Genomic DNA, 22,386 nt, shown 5'->3' on the forward strand with positions numbered 1-22,386 from the left:
ACGACGACGACGGCGCGAGGGGGGTCCCTCTTTCCAACCCTTTTAACAATTAATAGGAGCGTTTATTTATTTAAACTCTCCTATTTTCCTTTCCATTACCGATGAGGGACTTTTGCCTTTTTCAATAAAGCATTAGAGGACTTTTCAAGTTCCCAACCTTTCAAGTTCTAAACCTTTCAAATTCCTCTCCTTCCCTTTATTTCCCATCAATTCTTGCTACATACCCAACAGAAATGATCTACTTAATGTGTGTGCCCTTGTGTTTCATGTTTGTACTAGTTGAAGTATGACTACTTAAGTTTAAAAGGGTAAATGTAATGACTGGAATGAGATATTGTTAGTTGCGTGTTGGTTGTGACTTATGCTATGCCTTTATTGTTCAAGTGTTCATCAAGCTTTACAAAATGACATAAAAGAATGACTTTCAGCAAAATGTCCCTCGTTGGCATATGTTTGCATGGTCATAATACTTAGGGCTTAATTGTGATAATACCATCTTCTTCATTTTTTTAGTACAATGTGTAAGTTTAAAGTGCTAGGTGTATTCTCTAGTTGAAGACTTGGATCTCCACTCTCAAATACTTGGTACATCCTCATGGATTCGAGGGAAAATAAATTCTTATATTTCCTTGTTATGTAATAGATTCTTAGTAGTTTATTTCGATTGTAAAGGTTTGTGTCCTCATGAAATTTATTTGATGTCTAAGATTGCTATGTTGAGACTTAGTATTTCTTGTTTTATAAAAGAGTTTTCTATTGTTCACTTTACTGAGGAATGTTTTAATTTCGCACTATTTTTATTGCCTATGTGATGAATGAATGCTAAGAGGCTTGTATGAAATACCTTCATGGTCAAGTACGCATTGTTACGACTTGCGAGTACTCTCGGGTCGTTACAAGGGGAGGCACTGTTCTCTTGGCTAGTTGTAGTCTTGGCCTTTGGCCTTTGTTTGATCCCTTTCGCTTGGCACTTTCCTCTTGGATTAGCCTCACGTTGGCACCATATCATTCATAAATTACTTGTTAACATTCGGGGAGTCATTTTTACGATTTTTAGTCATACACTTAGTCTCTAGTTTAAACTATCATTTTGCCTTGATATTATAGATACTTTCAATCATGGCTGCCTTTGCTTCCGAAGTATGTCTATCTATGGAGTGACTTTTCCACAAAAACATTACATAAATGACTTGCTTAATTTTAAACCTACCAATAAATGTCCAATAATTTTAACTAGAACCTCTTCATAGGTGAGGCTATCCTTCACAACAACACTTTATAAAGGCATTATAAAATCCATATCACCAACATTGTCCAAAGTTATTATCGAACCCGGATCACACACACAGTCCTTCAATATGGGAATGTGAAAGAGTTGGTAAACAACTGTTAATCTTGGTGCTAGCTATAACTCATTCGAAACATCTCCAACACTTTTCATGATTCTGTAAGGACCTACATACTTGAGATTGGGCTTCCGTTTATTACAAAATATCATCACCTCTCTTTATGGGTAACAAATTTATAAAACCAATCAGTGATTTCCAACTCTAAGTCCCTTCTCTTTATATGTGCATAGTACTTCTGATGACTTTGAGTTGGTTTTAGTATATATTTGTTAAAATGAACTTCCTCCATCGACTCATGATCCAAATCTCACCTTATATAAGTTGCATATCCCACTTTGAATGACCAAACAAAGGTCTTGTATCTACGCCAATACAATGCCTCAGAATTGCCCATCTGAATACTGGAATAAAAGGTATTATTAAAGGTGATTTCGATAAGAGGTAGGTCATTATCCCAAATGCTCCTTAAATCTAAAACTAATACTCTCGACATGTCCTCTAAGGTCTATATATCTACGGTTAAAATGTTGTACTGAGATTCACTTGATTAAAAAGCCCTTCTTGAAATGATTTCAACAAAGGAGAGGTAAATGGAGGACCCCCTATATGTGATGATAAAGAAAAGGGAACCCCATGCAACCTTAGTATCTCACTGGTTTAATGTCTTGTAAAATCCGCAGCTGAATTTATAGTCTTGACAGCCAACAAGTGAGTTGACTTATTGACTTTGTCAACTATCACACAAATCGAGTCATATTTCTGCGAGTAATATGTAAACCCATAACAAAATCCATGTTTATGATTTCCCACTTTGATGTAGGAATGTTAATATCTTTAGTCACACCTACTCATTTTTGATGTTCTACTTTAACTTTTTGACAGTTAGGACACTTAACCACAAAATCTATGATGTTTTTTTTATGTTGTTGCATAAAATGACTTCTCAGTGATTACGATACATCTTCATTTCACTTGGATAAATATAACATGTGGAATTATGTGCTTCTGTAAGGATTTGCTTCCTCAAATATTCCACAATAGGAACAAATAAGTGACTTTAGTAACAAAGCACAAGATCACCCATTTCAGAGAAAACCACAAACGGATTTACTGAACCTTTCAACTGATGTATTATAGGATCAATATCCATTTTTAACTTAACCTCCACTACCAATGAAGATTCTGACTAATTCTGAACTATCACACGAGTGAACATCCTTGGCTAATTGTTTCTTCTCTTCCTGAATATGTGCTAGACTACCCATTGGTACTCTGTTGAGGGTGTCAACCAATATATTTGACTTACTCGAATGATAGAACCTATTCATGTCATAGTGTTTAGGAAATTCAATCCATCTCCTCTGATGAATATACAACGTTTCAGGTTGAACACATACTAGAGGCTCTTATGATATGTGAACAAATCAACATTAAAACCAAACAAGTAGTGTCTCCAAATTATTAGGGATAACGCTACAACGTGAATGTCAAGGTCATGAGTTTGGTAGTTCTTCTCGTAGACCTTATGTTTTTAAGAATTAGCTATGACCTTACCTTACTGCATCAACATATAACATGGCTGACCCTAGATTGATCAAAATAAACCACAATAGCGTTTAACAAATTTCATAGAGTCAAGACAAGAGTTGTAGTCAACATGTCTTCAGTTATGACATGATTTTATCATGCTCATCAGACCACTAAAACTTCACCTTCTTATCCGTCAACTTTGTTAATGGGGAACCTATGGATAAAAATCCTTTAATAAACCTTGGTTATTAACCAGAAAAATCCTAAAAACTTCTAATATTAGTTTGAGTGGTGGGTTTGATATAACGTTGTAGTGCCTCATTTTTGTGGAAACCCACTCCGATTCCTTTGAGAGATACCACATGACTAAGGAAAGATACAACTTGTTATCAAAATTAAAATTTGATGAACTAAGCGTATATTTGGCGATCTTTGAGAATTTGTTGAACAACTATCAGATGAGTCATATGCCCTTCCTTACTCCAACAGTACATGAGGATATCATCGATAAAGATGGTGATTTAAAGTCCAAATATTGTTTGAAAACCCTATTCATTAAGTCCATGAAAACTGCAAGATCATTGATTACTCTTAAATACATAAATACAAAATTCATATTGACTATATCGAGTACTGAAGGTTATCTTTGGGAATTTAATATCTCTGAACTCTGTGATTATAGCTGAATCTGAGGTCTATTTTAGAAAATAAACTAGCACCTTGGGATGAGATACTTATTCTTCATTTTTACTATGCTCATATGACTATAATGAATGAATATTATGAGATAATCGTGTTTCCTTCTTATGAACAATATTAGAGAACCACATAGAGATACAGTGTGTTAGATTAAGATCTTTTACAAAATTCATTAAACTATTTTTTTTAAATTTGTTTAGATTAGATTGATACATTATGTAAGGAGGAATCAAGATAGGCTTTGTATATGGAAGCAGATTTATTCTGATGTGATTACCCTTTCGGGACTCTGGGAGGATCTTTTGAAAAAACTTCTGGCAACACATCTAGAAAATCATTTACGACTACGGCTGACTCAAGAGTTGGGGTTTCAAAAGTACTAATCCTTAACCAGATTAAAAAAATATATATACCCATTAGAAATCATTTTCATAACATTAAGGTAATAGATAACATGACTAAAAGGAATTAGTTACTATCCTTCAACTCTTATACTGTCTCATTCGGATTCGAAAATTGATATCCTAGTTTTGTTATCGACTTAGTCATAACAAGAATGTAACAGATCCATTGCCAAATGATATATAAATCTATTATTTCTTACTCTACAAGGTTTGTTGAGGTTCCTTTCTCAAAAATAGTGATAGAGCAATTTCTGTATGCCCATCTACCTATAACTTGGTCACAACCCAGAGTATAGACTCATAAGGAGTGAAAAAAGGAAAGTGTAGCCCATGGATATAACTTTGCATAAAAGTTCTAAATGGATGACTTGCGACAAACTATTGACCACATTAGGAGAATCTTCTTTTTCATCGCAAGCTTGAAAAGCATACAATGTTATATGACACTGACCACCATCTCAACTAGATGAAGCACCTTGCTGACTAGGGCGACCAGTTGAAGCTGCTGAAGTTGTAGATAGAGACATGTGACCTCTTGTATTTTACTTGAAGAGGAGCCATCCTTCAACCCATGACCTGACTAACCACACCCAAAGAACCCTTCTATGCCTCCATGACTCTCTCTTGGATGATTCTTACAACACTTTTGACAAGTTGGGAAATTTTGGTTACGTGAAGCACTCCCTTGTGACTTAGATTCTAATGCTCTCCCTTCCCCCTTTCTGATCATGTTGAAACATGGGGGACGAAGCGCTAGCTTATGAACGTGTTGGGGTTGTAGACCTCTACAGAAACAGTGAGCGATTTCTACTACCTGGCATCTTCTGAGAGTACTCATAGTTATCCATCCTACCCTTATTGGTATCATTGTCCATTTACCTAAGCGTATCTCACTAAACCTCCTAAGAATGAATCATTAGTTTGGAGATATTCATATCTGTAAATAACATGGCCTCTCCTCAGTCAGTATTCACCAGATAGGGTACTTCAAAAAAGAACCTGCTCATTTGTGCTTTTAAAACCGTCAACCATATGTCAAGCATGCCTGGAGAGTTGCGTGAACTTCAGCTTGTATTGTTGGACTACAATAGAACCCTACTTCATGTTCATGACTAATTAGTACTTAGCCTCCCTAAACACTCTCGAGAAGAACCTATCCAAAAAAGCTCAAGCAAAGTAGTCTTATGTCACAGGAGCTGCATCCACACCCCAGTTGTCTTTCCATTATGTGAACAAAATATGACAACATCCTTAAAATGGTAGGATGCCCAATCCACCTTATCAGTACTGTCACTTGCATTACAAAAAGAATCTTCATGACCTCATTAATGAAGTTATGTGGTTCCTCACCTACCTGCGACCCTAGAAACTTAGGAAGATTCATAAGCATAAAATCTTGAACAATGGTTATAGCTAATCAACCATCAAAGTTTTCCTAAACTGATGTACGTTGATTGTTTTAGTTAGATAGGTTTGAGACAAAAGCTAGGTTGCATTCTAAAATTCTGCATTTGTAGCATCATGTTTCGAATTGGAGGAACTGTGTTAGCATTTTATGTATTAGTTCTACAAGGAGGCATGATATAAAATGCATAACAATGGATTACAAAGGAGAAGTTGAATTACACACCGTGCACAGTAAAATTAAAAAAATACACAGAAAATTCTTAGAACACCAAGTAACCTCTCTGTTATAGGTGTTGTGAGCTACACACACATGCAAGAAGTAGTGCCTAGTGCATATCTCAGACACCCTAAGACTGTTGAACTAATTCTCTCATATGATGTTTTTCACATCCAACGGCTACCCCATAAACTTATCACGATACCTATGATTATGAGTGACCCCAAGCTAACCTTGAATCTGGCAGATAAAAGGCGTACTAAAAAAATAACTATGTAAAACATATACTATGCGGAAGCTAAAAGAAGAGGATATTTTGAATGTGGAAAACCCAATTAGTCTTACTATTTGATATATCATAAGATATTTGTTATGACTAATACAACACTTAACAACTTGAGTTGAAACTAATATATTCCCTAAAAAGCGTCTAAAAGAATTGAGTTTCTAGGACATGCCCCTATCTAACTCTATCAAGACCGAAAACTTAAGTAAAGACTTAAAAGTAAAAAATGTGTATTTTCCTTGAAGTATGAGAAATCACCACTAAATTTGATGAATTCATATTGGAGATGGACTAAGAGTGATATGGATGCTTAGTTCCTAAACCTATATCATAAAACAATGTAGTACAAAAGTATGTGTCAGTAATTTAAATGAACAGAGCATGTAGGATGTGTATATATATAAGCTAAAAAAAGTAATAAATTGTTTTGAAGCAAAATTAAACTAAACTGGATGGAACGAACAAGTACTAATCATGAAGCTAACAGGCTAAATTGTATAGTGATGTAAATGCTAATTTATGTAAATGCAATAACATTTTTAATGTGGGAGGTTCGGTTAACCAACGTAAACCATGTGAGCCCTTTTTAGGGGTATAGGGTTGACTATGGTGTGGTCACTTAAACGAATGCCCAAAAAATAAGACTTATGAACCTATGTAGGCACGTTGTTTTGGGACTTAAGGGTACTTGAACTCTAATCCAACTAAATTCTAAGTCAATTCCTAGATGAATATGAGAAGCTTAAATGGAGTGAAATAATTAGTAGCTCAAAGAACTAATATGCTAACTGAGAACGCAACATATATATACTGAAGATTTGCATTTCAAACTTTGAGGAAAGATTTAGTCTTATTTTCCTTGCATGTATAATTCGTGATATTTTATAAATTTATACAACCTAGGGTTATGGGTCTTTCATGTGACTATACTAATTCACGAACAAATCTTCAAAATCTAGAAACCATAGGTCTGAAAAGTTTATGAGATATAAAAGAACTAACTAAATTTAAGGGACCTTATAAGTCAAAGAAACAAAAAAGTAAAATCGAACATAAATGCTGATGGAAACTAAACATAAATTCTTTTGATTTCAGGGCTGAACTTGAGGAAAACCTCTACTTATTCTTGCGAGAAATTATCGCCTCTTTGTAAGCTTTTCTTTTTAAGTTGGATGATATTAGGAAAATTAGGGTCCTAGGTTATTTCTAACTCGATTATACGGCTTAGAGTGAGTAAACAAATGTAATTTAGGCATAAATAACAAAGTTTAACTGCATAACTTATAGGGGAAAACAAAAAAACTACCGTGACTTAAAAGATTATAGTCCTCTTTCACAGGCCCATTCATGGACTTTATGAAGCACCACGGGTTGTATGGGAAACCGTGGTTTCTCATAGAATTTGGGTTGGTACAGGGTCATTTTTTTAAAAGACACTTAACAGAGCATGTGGGGTTTTACGGACAGTCTAGTGGTCTTTGGTCCCTCACAAGTCATTGGGTGGTTTTATTTGTTCTCAACGCCAACTTGGCAGCTCGTCTTGAGTTCCATGAAACTTGTAGTGTTCCTGTTCCTCCATCTTGTTATTCGGTGTGAGACCCAATGAGGGTGACACATCATGGTCTTATTCACGACATATGCCCTGCTATGGGGTCAACCGTTTCCCTTTTGTTCACTCTAAGGTGTTATAGCTTAGTTACGTTTATTATGATTTTTACATTACATTAGGGTGATATACTTTATTCTTTCTATAATTCCATTTGTTATCGTTATCTTTGGTTTTTAGGTTATCTTGTCTTGGTGGGATAAAAAGAATGATGCCAAACACAATTTTCAGTTCATGACAATGTTTCCAACTATGTAGGAATGCATGTCAAATATTTCGTATTATCATGTTTGTAATAATGGTAGGAAGACATATGAAATGACATCATATAGGTTATAACCTCATTTAATGAAGTCGTGATTTTCAATTGGCCTTGTTCATTATGCTATGTGGTTTTTAATGAATGTTTGTATTTTCTTGTTAGCTTGGGAACAACACTGGTAGACTAACAATGAATGAATCGGATACCATATTGGTAAACTAATTATTTATGCTCGCGTACCATGTCGGCACATTAACAGCCAGAGTTCGTTTTCTGTGAGATTTTCATGTATGTGATTTTTAGTTCGTTGAGATGACCCAATATTTTCATTGTGATCATATGAGAGATGTACTTATACATTATTTGACCCAAGCGTTGTTGCTTCAAGACACGTGACTCAGAGTCTATGTGGTTTATAATTGTTGTTATGTTATACATTGTTCTATGTTACAATATTGTACTGACCGTTTACATCCATTTATTTCTCTCCATGTGATCCCACTAGTACTCTATGGGTTGTGTACTGGTATCCATGTTCTTTTTCATGTTGCGTAAAAGACCTCTTCCGGCGGTTATTTTGAGACCTCTGTTGAGAGATATCTAATTTCTAGTCCAAGGGTGAGCTCCATCTTTCAGGATACCATGGATTCTTCTAAATCTTCTTATCCGTTTATTTAGGCATAGGCTTCTATGTTTTAGTCGATGTTCAGTGTGGAGGTTGCGTCTCAAGTTCAACTATTTAGAGTTTTGGTATGATGGTTTTAAGTTATGGGGTAATTTTTGCGTCACAATTATTTTAATTATCTCATTTTGTTTATGTGGATTCAATTCTTTAGTAACTTAATGGTATTCTATATTTTCCTGCCAAGAGTTATTTTCTTTATACAGTGTTGGTTAGTTCGGGTTAGTCTTTAATTCTCCCACAAGGTTGATTAGTGTTGGTGTCACTCACGGCGGTTTGAGTCGTGAGAATATCATCCTCGTTAGGATGATATCACTTCATTTCAACATAGTTACGAAATTAAGTTGATTTATCCATCTATAATTAAAAAACTACATTTAATATTTGATACTAAAATTTATTTTATCATACATTATAAAAGGATAATAAATTAATACAACATGGTATGCCAACTAAGGAATCTATTGAGAGAAATAATTTGTTTCTAAGGAATAAAGTTATAGTTTGATGACTTAATAGGAAAAACAATTAAAATAATTTTAGTGAAAAAAACATTCAAAAAGGAAGATTACATGAATTCTCCTTTAATGCTACCAACCAAATAAGTGTTCAAAGAAAAAAAAAGTAAAGACACTTAGTATATATATAGGTAGTTTCTTTTTACCCTAACTTTTCCTTCTCTGCCTTTTGTGTTCATTCTATCATAACAAGATTCTTAATCCAGTTAATCGGCTACAAAAAAAGTTTGAGGTTTACACTTATGCGTTGTTAATTTTATTGATCTATCTGTGTATATATATATCTTCTCTTATAAAATTATCTAGGATCTTTTTGCTTTTTCTTTTTCTTTGATGTTATTAATTTTCTCTTACAATTTTACGTATTCAAGTTCTAGTACATCTTGGGAGAACGAGAGAAGATCGATCATTTTGAGTTTGACGAAATTTTAAAAGGAATAATTATTGATAGGGTGGGAATAAATTTTACTTGTTATAGATCTAACGATAGTAGCCACTTTTAACAATTTTCTTGGACTGAGATGTTCTTTAATTTGATTTTCTCCAAATTTCTTAATTTGGATTAAAATAATTCAAATTTAAGATAATTTTTTTGATCACTAATCTAATGAATCTTGAAAGATGCATGATTACAATAGATCGAATGTCGATTATTTTTATGGATCTAAGCTTTACATATTTTTTCTCTCTTTTTACCTAAAATATATTTTTATTTTAAGAATGAAAGTTCTAATAAAAGTGATTTTATCATCTTAGGTTTTACCATTAAAAGATAAATAATTCTTGTTATGTGTAAAAATTAATATAAATTGTTATAGATCTAGAGGTTTTTGGCGCCTTTAAAAAAATTTCTTAAAAACAATAACTTTAAAAATTGATTTTTTTTCAAAATTTATAACGTTTTTCAAAAGAAAGTTTGATTAAGTCGATTTTTTTAATCATACATCCAATGTACTTGGTAAATCGTTTGAGCTTCATCACCACAACAATAACTATTCTTGTTCTTGAATATATAAATTGATGGACAAACATATTTTATTTTGACTTTTTATGTGTATGTATTCTAGCACTTTGATTAAGTTCTTATAATATTACTTGACACATAAATATCATTACTTGCAAGCTTGATGTTTTTATATTTATTTTTGAACAAAAGCTTTTCTATTTCCATCTTACAAAAGATCTTTTTACTTGATTTTTATTTTCTACTAGGATATGAATAACCAGCTCCAAATTTGTGTGGACGAAGATGCAATGTTAATGGATGATTTAGAGGTATGCTTTTGAAAAACATGTCTACTTATAAGGTGCATAATTTTTCCTTATAACCAATATACAATATTTTTTGATAGATACTTGAACAACTTTTTTATGATAATTGTGTTACAAAAGAAAAATAATGTTTTTCTCTAGAGCTAAAATAATTTAATCGTTTCATGACAACAATATATAATTACTCAAACAAATAAAAAAAGGTTAAATATTTAATGTTAAGTTTTGTTGTTGATTGTAGTGATTGATAGTGGTGGCAGTAGATGATGGTAGTTGTGGGGTATTGATTGTAATTGTTGGGAATGGTGAACAATGATGATGATGATTGATAAAGATGGAGTATGCAGTGAATGAATTGAATTAATGAACTATAATATTTCAGAAACCTTTGAATTGACATGTTAATTATATGAGATTTTGTTATGTAATTATTTATAACTATCAAGACTCAATAGATGGTTGCATCATAAAAAATTTAGTTAATGACTTAGGTTCAAACCTAAAAAAATATAGATTTAGTAGTTTATATATGAATGATTAATGTTATATCTTTATTAATGCAAACATATTAGACATAAAAATTAATACTTGCTAGTAGCTACAAACATGTTCATATTTTTCTGCGTAGTGCAATATCATATGTTCAATATGCATTATGTCAAAAATGAAAAGTCTTCATAGACAACCTTTTTCTTATATATTTAATTCCTCGATTTTCCATAGTCCCAAGCTATGACATGACCAAACTATCTCAAATGATAACAACCATCATTGATCTAGTTACATAATATATGCTATTGATGAATACACATCTTTTTAAGCCTTTTTTTTTATTATTGTTGTATCACTTTGATCACGTTCTTAAAATATTACTTGAAACATAGTAAGCTAATAGTTCATATCTTTTTTTTAAAACCTTCTTCATCACTTCAAACAAAATTTAAATTTATAAAAGTTTTAACTAACTTTTTCATATTTGCAACATGGATATGGATAAGTAGGACAAAGTTGGTGATCAAGATGCAACATTGATGGAAGTTCCCATATCTTTACTTGAATCTCAAGAAACAAAATCTGATGTTGTAGAGGTAAGCTTTAGAAATCTAATTACAAGGTGTTAGTTTTCGTCATTTTCAGATATGCACAAAATATTTTGATGGAATCTACACTAAATAAGGTTTCCCTTTTCCTTAGGATTACTAGGTAGATTAGGAATTATAGTCAAAGCAGGAGACGAGCTACATGTTCCATTAGGATGAAACTATTTATCACGAATTTAGTAATCTTAAGACTTGCATGACCACGACCATCACATATCTTATTAAAAAGTGCATAAGATTGATCAACATTTATTTTTTTATTTTATATATTAGGTGTTCTATCTCATAGATTATCTTCTTGAAATGTTACTTGGTATATCTACACAAACGTGTAGCAAGTGAGAAATTTTTATCTCTTTTAAAAAACTAAAGCATTATTTCACACAATTTTTTGTTTTTCTAAATATCTAGCTATTTTTTTCTTATTGTCTTTTATAATATGGATAAACAACGAAAAGATGGTAATGATAAGGATGCAATATTAATGGAAGTTCCAACATATTTTATGACACATGATGAATCAATAGCCGTTGTTTTAGAGGTATGATTTTTTAAGAGTTTCTCCAATTATAAAGTTTTAATTTATTTTCTTACAAGTCATTTACAAAAATATTTTGATGGATTCTTGAGTAACTTTTAATACGAATTGTATGATAAAATAAAGAACAATATTCTTCTCTATATCTAAAACATATGACTTTTATTCCAACAACATTATTCAAATAGGTCATACATCTTATAATAATTTAAATATTTACTCTTTCCATTTCAATTTATATGATTTAGTTTCACTAAAAACAATTATGGAAAGGCTTTGCTATTTAGGTTCCAAAATCATCCTTAAAATATGAAGTTTTATACATAATAGTACCTTTATGAATATTTTTCCAAATAAGGTAAAACCAACATGGTAATTGGTAAATAGTCGAATTTTACATTTTAAAATTAAGGACATATGTTAGATTTTCAAACTGATTTAACAAAGTGTTCCATATATAATGCAACACATGGAAAATTGATTCTTTGATGCTTAATTTTTGTTTTTAGCTTTAGATCATGACCAACGACACTAGCCTACAGTCTGAGTGTCTATGAATCGAAGTTATTATAGTAACCAAACAAAGGGTTCGGGTCCTGTCCCAAGGGAGTAGTAGTGAGGGTAGTAGCTACTTAGAATTCCGTTCAATATAGTGATAGTTTAAGACATTTTAAAATATTAACACAATTAATTTGTGACACCAAATTGTCAATTATTGAAAGGGGTTTTGTCACAAGTAGTAGAATAGAAAAAATATAAAGGAAATCAAGTATGGTAGAGAGTTCTTGGGGTGTGATCTCTATATGTGAAGATAAAAGTGGCGGGTACATGATTTCGGTAGCTAATATGGAAGGACAATGGTGACTAGTCTAAGCTTTAGGGGAATGCAAGTTCCTTCTTGAGAAACTTACCCCATATCAAATGGTTTCCTCTTGGACACCCACTTTTCTAAACTATCTAGCCTACGCCTTATCCAAATTCGCTCTTTCAATAAGGGTGCTTGGATATGGGACTAGAGCTCGCCCTCTCGGGCATATCGACCCACTCCCTCGGAGATCAATCTAGTGGTCTTATTTTCACGACTTCTTCCTCGAGAAAGTCAAAAGACATTGGTTAGTTTTGTTTTTAAAACTATAAACCCATAATTGCTAAATCACACCCCAAGAATAGGGGTTTTTTAGCCACATATCAAGTAATAATCAAATATGCTCAAAATGATAATGATATGAAGTGGGTATTAGAGATTACACCTTAAAAGTAGCAAAGGCAGGTAAATGGAGAAGACCCACTTCGAAAATAAGAAGATGAACTTCTTTCGGCAAGCTTCCACAAAGCCCTCTCTAAATTTAGAGAGAACTTATGAAAAAAATTATAAAATAAAATATCAAGTGTAAAATTGTATAACTCTCTAATTTACTAAATCAAAATAATAAAAGAGGTCAATATTCATAAACTTCACAATTGTACTGGAAAATCTTTTCAAAGCAATTAGTCATTATTCGCTGAATTGCCCTTTTTTGAGTTCATTGCCATTTGCACGATGCCTTTCTTATCTATGTGTTCTGGATCGATCGGCGGTAATATTCTGCTTTATAGAATTGATCGGCGAAGATTCACCTGCTTCTTTTTGTCATCTTTTTATCCACTTCCTTCAGGGCTCACTTGCTATCAAATAAGGAAATAACTTTTCTATTTGGCTGATCGACAAGTGTGCTTGGCGATGCACACCTTTGTATCTTCAGCTCTTTTTGTCCATTTTGTTTCCTTTTTACGCCTAAGTGTCCATGCTCCTACCAAATCCACAAATATCTAAAACTTAGGAGTTTTTATCATATATTGAGATAAAATAAATAATCAAGGACCTTATATGCATTAAATAAGGCCATTGGTAAGTCCAATTTGAGGACTCATGAACACCCCCAACTTAATCTTTTGCTTGTCCTCAGATAAAATTAAGTTCATCCGTTTAAGTAAGATATCTCAAATAGTTCTACACAAAACTCAATCGCTAATACACACAATAATACTAAAATTACTCATGCATACCTCAGTTGTACATTCAAAGATTCAAGGTGTAACACACCATTACCAAAGATTCTCGAGCTCACAATACCGTTTACTAATGAAAGTTCATACTTAAAAAAAGTATCTACATTCCCTTACACAAAGAATGATTCCACTTTCATACATGTAGATTTATTAACTTAAGGTCATCAATATGATGCAATAATCACACTCACAAAGAGGGGGCACAATGCCTTTTTTCACCCATAGGTTTGCCCTTATTTTCCAATTGACTTTCGTTTTGTTCACTCAAGATAAAAAATGTGTTTCTAAGAAATTTAATGGGGGCTGAGTACAAAGGTATGGTCATTTAGGCTCGATGGATTTTTTCAAAATAGGATGTGAATTTCTCAACACATCCCCTTTCTTAATTGACAAATCTTTAGTCAAGTGCCTTTAAGTCATTGTTTCATTCTTCTCCATGGATTGGTTGGAAATCTTATTTCTTTTTGTGCTTTTATTCAACAACCTTCTTATTCATTCTTTTATTTTTGTTTCCTTTTTTCATGTATTAAGGGTTTCCATTTCTACGCAATACCATGGGTTTGTGAGACTTTTCCTGCACTCTTTCACTTCTCCTCTCCCTTCTTACAACATCCCCAACTTAGGCTTTGGCCTATGTTGGCTATTCACTTATATCACATATCAAGTGGATTATACGTGATGGATACAATAAGGTCTTGGTTTCATAATTTTTTCCCCAAGAATAGGTATGTCTCAAAGGGTGTTCAACTAAGTTTCACAAGCTCACGGTGTAGGCCACAGAAGAGGTATACGTCAAAGTTGGCTTGGACTCTTTGATTATAGCCTAAGATCATCTCAAGAGGACACCTTTCTAAATCAATCAGACTAACTAATTGGGCAAATTCTACGTTTATTCATCCAAGGTTCAAAGTAAGCTCATCACACAAGACATTGACACAGGTAAAATAAGACAACACAATTTTGCTGGTGTACAATTGTCGTTTCAAAAGAATCAATTCAATAATTGGTTAATGACTGCGAGATGCTAAGAGTTCACATATTGTCTATGTAACTTCATTCATTTTTGTGGTACCCGTATATTCATGTTTGTTCGATTGAGAGCACCTTTTAAGTTATCGGTATGATTTAAAAAAAGACTTAAATTTGTACAAAAACAACCACTTTCATCACAAGAGGGGACAAAATTTTCGAAAGTAATCTTTTTTGAAAAGTCCAAATTATTTTGAAATTAAGACCCCAAAAAGAGAGCCATAAGCTCAACAATCCACAAAAAAAATATTTTAAAACACAACCCATCTAAAAACATGCAAAAATTCATCTTAACAAAACAAGGTGGGCCTCACCCTACCACAATAAAAAGCATTTGTCCTAAAGTGCAGTTCATATGATACACAGAATTTAATGCAAAGTTATATGGAAGAGAGAGTAAGGAAAGAAATCATGTTCAAGTTGTTTTTCCGTGTGTTGGTGTGTTTTCCCCTATTGAACATAGCAAGGTGTTTACTCTTGATAGAAACTAGTACTGCTGCACCAATCAAGATTTGTTCTATCTCATTGGTTCCTTGTCAGCAGTATCCGGTGCGTCCTCAGGGATGTAGCTTTTTGTCAGAGTCTATGTTCATGTTTAGTAACACTCCGAGACATAAGGATGGACTTCACCTACTCTGTTTACCTTTTCATTATCGTGATCACATCCTTTTATGTGGCATCTTATCAGTGGTTCTTTGGTTACGTTCGAACACACCCATTCTTACCTGAAGTTCATCAATAGTTGTTTTAGTGGTATAACAATAGTAGTCAGATCAATCTCGATCATTCCTACAATAGAGGTTTCTAGGGCAACTATTCGATGATAAGCACTCTGAGCATGTTCTACTATTCAGTAAAGCGCATCTTGTGTGACGTAAACCTGACGTGCGATGATAGCGGTAAGTTTATTTCTAATCATAGTAGGAATTATCCATGTTGTATTAGTTGGATGGGCTTTTAAAACCATTCCCTTTAACATGTTCTCTTAAAGATCCTTAAGGTATTCCGCTTCGATTCTTCTAATGTCGGTGAATGAAGTAGGAGTGATTAACATATTCCTTTGAGCTTCCTTATGTACTTGAGTTGTTTGCTTAATTTACAGATCAGTACCGGGAAACAAAGTGATGTTTTGCATCATTAGGATCTCAAAATTTATGATCTCCCCCAAATTGCGTTGAATTATGTCAATAAACCATCCTAGGCATGCGACCCTTGCAGGATGTCTGATAGATTCAATTTGTGAAGGCATGATTATGCTACTGATAAAAACAAAACCAATATCGAGCTACTACATTTAGTCTTTTCTTTTCAATTGTTGTGCCGGACCTTAATCAATTTAGGATATCATACGAATTTAGGGGAGCTAACCAATCTTTCATGTTATCCAGTGATATTGCTTTGGATAGGTGTTTGCATGATTCCTCCATGTGTTCAGGACGACCTAAGATAACACTAATATTGTCAAGATCATACTGGACAACCGTCCCCCGTAATAATACAGAATTGATTGGCTGAACTATTGCTACATGTTTCATTCCCGATTGCATCAGAGATTAATATGATGTGTAACACTCTCGAACCAGACATGGAATGTATGAGCCATGCGGCTTGGTGAAAACCTGGAAGTGATGACACCTCTGTGTTCTCATAATTTAAGGATATATATCAATCACCCCATCTATAGATAAGAGTTTTTCTTCAAGAATAATTCTGGACCCATCATCCTTTGCCCTATTTAATGATTTTTGTTGGGGAATAGTGATATCTTTGCCATTTCTACATGAAGTAAATATTTTATTTTTCCTCTCTCTGTGCATATCCGAGTATTTTATGTACCCCCAGTTGCTTTTCCTTAAGGAGGTGTTAGTTTTTCTATATCATTAAATCTGGCTATACTTGCAATCATAATAAAATTCAGATATTGTTAGTAGGATCCAACTGGGTTTGGTTGATATGTAAAAAAAATCTGTTTGGGAAACTATATATAATATTCTGCGACTCAAACTCTCTATGCCAACTGTTAAACACATTCTACTGCAGACTGGGGCCATTTATGACTCAATCAGTTTTAATAACCACCGAGTGTCCCGGTGGGCCATATCTTGCTCGCCAGACTAGCTGATTCTCTTTTTGTAATTCTAGTTTCCAAAAATCGACCTCGTAACCCTTCAAGGAGAATTTACAAAATTCTCTACTCAACTGCTACTTGTGTCCACATAACTGTCGCCTAGGGTATTCAAATTTCTATCATTCCCATATCAGAAAGTTTATCATACCTTACTTGGGAAAACATATATCTAGATAGAAAATATCATAATTGAAGGAGGGTCATGTAGAACAAATATTTGCTACTGATCTGATGAAAATTTAGGCGATAAGCGGCAAATAGATCTAGATTCAAGCAATAATAACTGAACTTCAAATACTTATGAGATACCACAGTTTTGTAAAGACTAAAATAAAGAATGGGAGTAATGTAAATATTGTGGAGAATTAAAGGCGGCGATTTTATACAACATTTTCATATCTCATTCCATTGGTGACGTAAGTTGAATATCTGCTAAGCTACTTGGCGGTACGACAAGCGATTTTATTTTTTCGTTGAGTCGTAAAGAACCTCCATCTTATTTGAAAAGTTAAAAAGCGGATATTATCTCAATCAACAATCAAGTTGGCTCTTCGCCAACATAATTTGTATGCCTCAAACCGATTCCTTCAGAAGCCCTCCACTCATGAATCTACAAAATTAAAACACCCTTAATTTAAATAATATATTTAAAATACTTAAAGGGTTTTGGGTTGCCTCCCAAACAACGCGTTAGTTAACGTTATGGCACGACTCCAGTAAACCCTTATTCTTCTTCTTCGAGTTCACCCATGGTTTAGTTAGGCGAGCCTCTCGCGAATGGTGGATGACGACATGGTATCAACTCAATAATTTGATCATCTTGATGTTGAATGATTATAGTTTTTGGGTTGTTGTGTCATACAACATTTATATGTTATTTTTGAGCTCATTCAACATTTTATCTTGTGTTTGTATCTCCTTCAGTCGCTTGGATAGATTGTCTACTTAAGCTACAAGTGAATCCCACTCGTAGTTTTCTTCATTTCATTTATAAGTTCTAGCTATATTATAAAGGGTTTGGTCTACCACTTCGTAGGGGTGAAGGAGTATACCGCCTAGTAAGCGTTTATCGACGATACTTCTAGTTTCGGTCCTAATACCTCTGTATAAGCACTCGAGTAAAGACTTCTTGGACATCCCCTGAAATGGGCATGGTTCTACTACTTTTATAAAATACAACCACATTTCCTCAAGAGTCTCATCCTCTACCAACTTAAAGGTATGAGGTATTCCCTTAGTTTTAACACATTCAAGAGGGGATGGTCTATGTGAAGTCTGCAGTTGTTTTCCATTCTTGTTACTATGCATAAATACACAATCACACAAAACAATGAACAACAAAAATAAAAAAAAAATGTAAAGGATACGTTACAATGAACTAAAAACTATAAGTAACTCCATTTTTACGTGACAACACTCCCTGGCAGTGGCTCCATTTTAACTCTTTGATGCTTTGTTTTTATTTTTAGTTTTAGCTCGTGAGCAATGACACTAGTGTATAGTCTGAGTGTCTACAAATCGAAGCTAGTATAGTAACCCAACCAAGGGTTGGGGTCGTGTCCCATGGAGTGGTAGTGAAAGTAGTAAATACATAGAATTTCATTCTAAATAGTGATAAATTAGGACATTTTCTAATACAAAAACAAACAAATTTAATTTGTGACACCAATGTGTCAAATATTGATAAGGGTTTTTGTCACATGTAATAGAATAGCAAAAATAAAAAGGAAAATAAAATATAAGAGAGAGTTCTTGGGTGTGATTGATATATGTGAAGATAAAAGTGGTGGGCGTATGCTATAGGTAGCTAATTTCGCAAGGCAATGGTGATTAGCCTATGCTTATGCTTTAGGTAACTAATTTCACAAGGCAATGGTGATTAGCCTATGCTTTAGGTGAAAGGAAGTTCCTTCTAAGGAAATTTACGCCATATCAAATGAGTTCTTCTCAGAGACCCACTAGTCTAAACTATCCATCCTACGCCTTATCCGCACTCACTCTTTCGAAGGGAGTTCTTAAATATGGGACTAGGGCTCACCCTCTCTCACTGAACCACATGTCAACCCACTACTTTGGAGATCAGTCTAGTGGTCTTAGTTTCACGACCTCTCTTCCGAGTAAGTCGAAAACACATGGGAAGTTTTGTATTTACAATTACAAACCTATTATGTTAAACCACAACCACAAGGTGAAATCACCATTAAAATGCAATCTAAGCTACAATCTAGCAGAACCCAACAAATTAGTCAACCCATAATTTTAAATGACACCCCCAAAATGAGGTTTTTTAGCCACACATCAAGTAACAATAAAATATACTTAAAATGATAAAGATATCAAGTGGGTATAATACATTTAAAATTAAAAGTAGAAAGAAAGGTAAATGAAGAAGACCCACTTCCAAAAATAGAAAGACGAACTTCTTTTTTCAAGCTTCCACAATACCCTCTTCAAACTTGAGAGAAAACATAAGAAGAAAGTTTCTAAAATAAAATATCACGTGTAAAATTGTTTTAGTTTCTAATTTTATTTATCATAATTAAAGCGTTCAATATTTATAGACTTTAAAATTTTGCTGGACTCTTTTCAGCGTAGTTAGCCGTGATTTGTCGAATGATTCAGCGAATCTCCCTTCGTTCAGTTCGTCACCGATTGCATGATGCCTTCCTTGTGCCTGTTTTCTTGATAGGTGGGTGATAATCATCTTTTTCGCCAAAATGATCAACAAAGCCCCAATTCATGGCTCAATTGCTGTAACATAAGTCGAAACTTTTCTATTCGACGGATCACCAAGTGTGCTTGGCGATGCGCACCTTTGCATATCCAACTCTTTTTTTCCATTTTTCTATCATTTTGCGCGTAAGTGTGCATGCTCCTACACAACCCAAAAATACGTGAAACTTAGGTGTTTTATAAGATATCGAGATAAAATAAACAATCGAGGATACTATTTGCATTAAAATAAGATCCTAGATGAGTCTAACTTGAGGACTCGTATAGTATATGAATTATAGTATTTTAAAAAATAATTTTAAACATTTTTTAATAAGCCTAAGTTCTATTTTACAATTGTGCCATTTCTTAGTTAAGCCATAAATTCATGTAACCAATGATAAGTTTTTCAAGATAATTTTAATCCATATAACATTATTTATTTTTGTGAGAAAATAAAGGACTAAGTAGAACACAACACAAACAAATAACAGGGAACAAAAAATAATATAAGTATTTAATGAAGTTCAAGGCGGCCTAATCCTTGAAGAAGAAAGCAAGGGAATTTTCCACTATGAAATAAAAGAAGAAGTGTTTTCCTTACAATTTTCTCAATCCATTAGGACTATATTGTGTCATGTACGATGCTTTTATAATCCCCAACTGTATCTCTCTAATAGATTTCAGTTGTCCCTGACCTGTAAGGAAAAAGTTCTCCAAATCCAAGAAGGAGAATATATTAAGTTCCAAATTTATTTGGTCAAAAGGATTTCTACACCAAAAGGGATTATGAGTATTCTAAAATATACCAAGAAAAAATTCATAAGACAATGAACAGTTATTATAGAATTTATGCCTATGATTCGTGAAGAATGTTTTTATTTTTCAGAATGAATTTGTTTTCAAGTATTAAAAATATAAAAATATATTTTTTTTCAAATTCAAACCATTCATTACTTAGAAAATTTGTAAGGTATGACCTAGGTACAAAACCCGTGTGGTTATGAAGGAAATAAAACATATATCTTTAATTAAACTCACCACATATGAAAATCTTTTGAACTCTTTATATCCATACAATAAATAATAGATTAATTGAAAACCATGTGAGATAAAATGATAATATGAAATCAAGTTCAAGCTTTATCTCTACTTGCAATTTGGTATTTTAAGTTTCTTTTTAGGCATATAATATAATACTCCCATAAGTTATGTAAACTATCAAATGTATCCCGATTTTTTTATTTTTACAATCATACAAAATAAAACAAACTTTCGGACAAAACATAAAAAAAACAATACAATATAAAAAAGTTATTTTAAAAAAATACAATATTTATAGTTCAAATGTTATTTTGTTCAATGAAAAGGTAATATTAAAAATGAGTTGTAGTTAACTTTAATATTGTTACTCTTTAATTAAATTGACCGTGGTTAATAGAATTAGTAAATATATCATCATGTTCACTTTTTGTATATATTTCATTAGTCCTTCCGTATCCTTGAAAATAATTCTTTAGTTGTATTATTATTTTTTTATATATGAAATATAAATTTGTGGGTCAATATTTGTATTCGAAAAATCTGAGATCCTAATATGAAATTCTCAAATAAAGTTTTTGGGAGAATTTGAGATTTCATCTTATAATTTTAAATCACGAGATGAAATCACTTATCCAATTTTCATCTAAATGCCTACTAACTAAACATGGTAAATTTGATGAAAATTGAACAAACTATGATATGACATAGAGCACTTGACTTACTATTATTACTCTCCTAAAACTATGTTATAAATAAATATATTAAAATAGAAATTAGTTTGCGTGACCATTGAAACTATAAGTTCTTTACAAGAATAGAAAGTAAAAACAAAATTAATGTGAAGATGCTAGAAAAGTTTCTAAGAAGTTTGAGTTTCTCATGAAAATCATTGCACTTGTATTTGATATCATAAGACTTATGAAAAAACAATTATTTCTTTATCTTTGATATTCTATTACAACTTTGATTAATTTCTTATTTTCTACTATAGAATGGATAGGCACCATGAAATGGATCCCAGAAATGCAATAATGGCTATCCCCATATCTTTTATTGCACCACAAGGTGGTGTCTCATTGGTAAGCTTCGAAAAGTTTTCTTGATTGTTTAACATACTTATTATAAGGTGTTTAGTTGTTTTCAATTAACATATGTACATAAATGTTTTGATATATTCGGTAAAAACCTTTTTATTTCATATTTTCTTCTAGTAAATGGATAAGCATCACAAAGTTGATCGTATAGATGCAATAATGGCAGTTCCTCTATCTTCTATTGCACCACAAACTGGTGTCTCATTGGTAAGCTTTAAAAAAATCCTGTACTCTTTAATTGTCACGACCCAAAACCGAGCCGCGACTGGCACCCACATTTACCCTCCTATGTGAGCGAACCAACCAATCTAAACCTTAACATTTCAATTTAATATCAACATAAAGCAATGCGGGAAGACTTAAACTCATTAAATAAAGACAATTCAAGAACTTCTAAAATTCAACATCTATTATTTCCCCAAAATCTGGAAGTCATCACCACAAGAACATCTATGATCAA

At 32.9% G+C, this 22,386-nt stretch overlaps 1 pseudogene; it reads left to right on the plus strand.

Moving 5' to 3' along the window:
• Positions 1-10,175: 10,175 nt before the first annotated feature.
• The window catches only part of LOC107022417, a 29,052-nt pseudogene continuing 16,841 nt past the window's right edge, over positions 10,176-22,386 (plus strand).

Source organism: Solanum pennellii, chromosome 1, assembly GCF_001406875.1.
Source record: "Solanum pennellii chromosome 1, SPENNV200".
Classification (NCBI taxonomy): Eukaryota; Viridiplantae; Streptophyta; class Magnoliopsida; order Solanales; family Solanaceae; genus Solanum; species Solanum pennellii.